Raw genomic sequence first — 5,170 nt, 5'->3', positions numbered from 1 at the left:
AAAACAAATAAGGAACACAGAAACTTATTAAAGGTAAACTTGATCATTTTTAGTGAAGCACATTGAAAACATTTTGAGTGAACAAAATTAAGGTAACTGTGATAAGAAAGAATGTGACTGGAAAAAATGTCTATATAAGTAAAGGATTGATATATATCATGTATCAGAAATGTAGTTAATATAAAACCAAACATTTTTTGGCCTATTTAGAACTATTTTTTTTAATACATGGGCAGCTGGAATGGGCAGGACACATCAATAGTCCTGTGGGAGACCTGTGGTGGGGGCCAGAGGCAGATGGTTAATAGTATACTTAGAACAGTCCAAGCACCAGCAGGGCCCCTTAGCAGGTGCTGGTGGATCCTAAACGGGCAGAGATCCCCCCATGCCCATCCCACCTCCCAGACTGGGGAGACTTCTCTAATGCCCTAAGGCCCAAGAGGGTAGAGGTTGGGTGGAACCATACAGCTTGGAGGGGTCAGCTGCTTAGACATGAGCCAGGGTCCCCTGATGCTGAAGGGGCTGGGAAGAGGGTGTCCAGTCATTTGAAGCTTCTGGCTCAGGAGTGATCTCTTCACTTATTCTTCTGGGGGTGAATCATGCCTGCCTTGGTTAGGAGACTCTGGAGGAACTGAGGAGCCACCTGGGACGTCAGCACTGTCCGACTGTGAGCCAAGGCCTGGAGGACTTTTGGAGTCAGATGGGCTGCTGTGTCTAGGGCTTGTCCACTCAGGTCAGTCACCAGACTGTCCATGGAATCCTGGTGCCACAGGAAGATGGGACGGATCAGGCGATGGTAGAGGATCTGGGAGCCATTTCAGGCTACTGGAAGCATGCACCATAGCAAGAAGGCACACTTTCCTGCAAAGTAGAAGGGGAACCAGAAAAGGAAGATGTCAGAGAAAAACTCAGCCAGGCCAAATATGCCATATACCACCTAGTATGTTAGCCAGATGGTATCATTATCTTTGTTGGGGCTTTCAATGGCCTTGATAGAGGCATATGCTGGGTAGATTATTTGGATGAGATTGCAGAGTAGGGAGGTGCCATAGCCAAACATGAGATAGAGGGTCATGAAAGCAATGGAATCTGTAGCCAGGTAGTAATTTTTGTTACCAAAGACCTCCTCCAGCTCCCCCAGGACATCGGTGAAAATGTTTTTTCTGCTCCAGAAACCTCTGGAAGCGCTGTCTCAAGCTACCCATGGCTCCTAGGACTGAGGAAGGAGGAGAGGGGACGGTGGATGACCCAGGTCCGAGGGGCGACCAGGGGTCCCCCGGTGCTGGTGGCATATGCCTCTCCAGGCTCCCAGGACCTCCACTCCTCTGGTTACTCAGTCCCTCCCCTTCTTTCCCTCCCACCTCGTGGTCCTGCAACTGCTAAAGCAAAATCTTTTTAAAAAGATGATAGATAATGCATGAACACATAGATACACACATTTATATGAAAATATGTATATATTTATACATAAAGGATATGCCTCACAAACATATACATATCTAGTCCAGGATATAGGAAATCATACTGGGCTATAACTAGAAATGTTGGCACCTAGGTTAAAAAGCACAAAATATTTCCTTAAGTCAGTTTTTAAATTTAAATTTTAATATTTTAGTTGAGTGGGGGGAAACTAAGGGGGAGTCATGGAGTCTTTATAAAGCGTAACCCTGGGACCTATTTCCCTGGCACTGTTTGAGTGGCTAAAGGAGCAGGGAGCAGTCAAACAGGAAGAACTTTTTTTGAGGTATAACCAATGGAAGCAGGATGTCTGCCATCCAATAGCTTCCTATTTTAACTAATGATCTGGGCTAATCAAATGTTGCTTAGTTTCTAATTGTTGAAGAAGCATAAGTACTAAATTTCTTTTATAAGCCCTCTAAATTTTGAGGCCTTGGGAAAAAAAAAAACGAGTTCACTCCAATCTAGTTATGACTTTGGCTAAATCACAACCAAGGTATTCAATTCTTGGCACAATGTTTTATAGCATTTTCCCAATAAATTAATATAGATTTATTTTTGTTTCCACTTCACCATCATTTCCTAATAAATTCTTTACTATTTTCCATTCCAAAGATCCATCTGCCTTTAAACAAAAAAAAAGTTTTAAAACAAAGAAAAAAGTTCATCAAAACTATCCCATCACCACAATCTAACATAAAATGCAATGTTCCACATTTCTCTACACATAACTGCCTACCTCTACCAAAAAAAAGTAGATGGAAATGACTTTTTATGTATATTTTCTCTAGAGTCAAGCTTAGAAGTTACTTTTTTGACATTTAATTTTATGTTTTCATTGTTCCTTCCACTTACATATGGTTATCATTTATATATGTGTGTGTGTTTATGTATGTATATATGTGGTTGTTTATTTAATCATTTCAATAGTAGTGTCCAACTCTACGTGATCCCATTTGGGGTTTTCTTGGAAAATATACTGGAGTGGTTTATCATTTCTTTCTTTCAGCTCATTTTACAGATGAAGAACTGAGACAAACAGGAATGAGTGACTTGTCCAGGGTCATATAGGGTCACAACTATCTGAGGCCATATTTGAACTTCTAAAGATGAGTCTTCTTGACTTCAGGGCCAGCATTCTCTGCAGTGTACCCCATAGCTATGTATGTATATGTGTGTATGTATGTATGCATTTATACATGCATGTGTATGTCTATCTATCTATCCATCTTATCTATCTATCTATCTATCTATATTTTCTGATTATGTGGACTTCTGTTTGCATCATTTCTTTTGTCCCCCAAGGCTTTATGCATATTTCTTTTAAATAGATATTCCCAAGCAGAGTATGTATGTATATGCTATAATACATCCCATATGAGGATTCCTTCAGTCACTAGAGATGTTCGTTCTAGAGGAGAAAAAAAAAGATTCCTAAAATTGTCATGGAAAATGAATTAGATTTATTTTTACATGTTTCCAGAGAAGGAGACTATGTTTTAAATTGTGGGGAGGCAGATTTCATTACAGTATAAACAAATACTTCCCAAGAATTATGGTTGAGGTATTCATTAATAGATTGCACAGCCATGCTGCATCAGAGTTTCATGCTTTACTTTGAGGGGAAGAAGTTGGACTAGATGACTTCTGACACCTTTTCTAACATTAGGATTATCATAAATGGGATATACCTGTGAAAGCAATAATATTGGTGGAAACTACAAATAAATACACATTTTGCATTTCCTTACACTCCAGAGCCAATTTTATTAGTAAGTAGAGTAGGAAACTAGCTGTATGGTATATTCAAACAATATTGAAAGAGTCTGAAAAATACCCATTTTATCTATCTACTCAATACTGTCTAAAATTCTACAATTAGAGCTTCATTATTCCATGTCTCCTATTAAAATGCAGATGACTGCCAGACATGGTAATAAATTTAGTCTTTTTTTTTTTTAATTAAGCAATCAGGGTTAAGTAACTTGCTCAAGGCTACACGGCCAGTTATTTCTGGGTGTGGTGCTGAGTGTCTGAGCCCAGGATTAGATCTCCAGGTCGTCCCAACACTGGAGCGGGTGCTCCTACTAGCTGAAACACCTGGCCGCCCCCAAGCAATTGGGGTTAAGTAACTTGCTCAAGGCTACATGGCCAGGTGTTCCTGGGTGGGTGCTAAGTGTCTGAGCCCGGGATTCGATCTCCAGGTCGTTCTGACACTGAAGCCGGTGCTCTTACTCGCTGTGCTACCTGGCCGCCCCCATAAATTTAGTCTTAATAATTATTGAGGGTCCAATGGCACCTCTCTCATGCATGAGGCTTTGTTACTCCTAACTGGAAGTGATATTCTCTGCAGAAGAGCTATAGGACTTTGTAATTCTCCTATGCAGTTATGGTATGCTGTGACATATTTGCATATATATCTTATCTCTGCTATTAGAGTGTGAGCTCCTTTATTTCATAGACAATGTTTCATATAACTTTTCATCCCCTGACCCAAGATACTTAAGAAATGCTATATATGTACATTGTGTTAGAAGACTATAAACTCCATGAGGCCAGGAATTAATGCTAAATTTCATATCTCTCCCCTCCACCCTTAGTGAGCACAGCTGCTCTTACAATAAACTTGATTGAATACAATTTTTTTTTTCTGTAAGAGAAGTAATGTGGAAGAAGACAGAAGAATTATGAAGATGGTAGACTGAGGAGAGGCCTCAGGATATAGAAGGGAAAGTTCATTTGCCTCACTGAGCTTTGCCTAGAGCTAGCCCTCTTGCACTCCAGTGACACCCAACACTGACAACCCATTTTTATGATATTTCTCTTTAATTTTCCCTACTTTCTCAACATCTTTAAAATAACCAAAACAAGTAATTTTGAAGCCTGGGACTAGTGCCAAAACAATGCACCTTTGGTTCCATTGACAGGGGGTGGGAGCAGAGAAAAGACGCTGAGACAGGTAAAGAGGGATCAGACTCAGGGAAGGGTTCACCACCTATGTACCTAATGACTAAGAAAGGGAGAGCGGAATCTTGTAGCTTCTAATTTGAAAAATCTATGGTAAACCCAATTATTTCTATGTGACTTAAGAAACAAAGATTCTATCACTGGACCTTTATGTTTTCTTGATCTAGGAAAAAAAATTACAGTTACACTGACTAATTATGACCCTGGGTTTTATCCAAAAAACTAAAAACAATGAGATGAAAGACCAAGTTTTTCCTCAAAATTATAGAATAGGATTTTGATTCAAATCATAGCATATAAATTTATTTTCTTTTACATTTTCATACTCAAGGATAAAGATTTGAGGAAGGAAGGAAGGGAGAGAGAGAAGAAGGGAGAGAAAGAAAGAGAGAAGGCAGGGAAGAAGGAAGAAAGGAAGGGATGAGGGAAATGAGGAGTGTAAGAAGGAAGGAAAGAATGAAGCAGAAAAAAAGAAGGGAGGGAAAGAACTATAAAAGTAGAATGCCTATGCCTGTTTGTGACATTGTTCTCCATAAATGAAGATAGAAGGCCACATTATCAAGTATATTAACCATCTTGTACCTTCATTCTCAGGAAAGCATTTAAAAGATCAATGTTCTCTTTCCTTATATCTTCCTTGCTTGATTTCAAAATCCTTCTAAATTATCAGAATTTTAATGTACTATCTTTGCACATAGGTTTGAACTTCCATATTTAATGGTTTAGAGATCAATATAGCAGTGTT

At 39.3% G+C, this 5,170-nt stretch overlaps 1 pseudogene; it reads right to left on the bottom strand.

The window, feature by feature from the left end:
• Positions 1-310: 310 nt before the first annotated feature.
• Positions 311-1,205, bottom strand: LOC138143994 (receptor expression-enhancing protein 6 pseudogene; annotated as a pseudogene).
• Positions 1,206-5,170: the final 3,965 nt, after the last annotated feature.

This window comes from Petaurus breviceps, unplaced genomic scaffold, assembly GCF_028583685.1.
Source record: "Petaurus breviceps papuanus isolate PSGF00001 unplaced genomic scaffold, PetGlider_PUasm1.0 90683, whole genome shotgun sequence".
NCBI lineage: Eukaryota > Metazoa > Chordata > Mammalia > Diprotodontia > Petauridae > Petaurus > Petaurus breviceps.
This window is presented reverse-complemented; position numbering and strand designations above follow the sequence as displayed.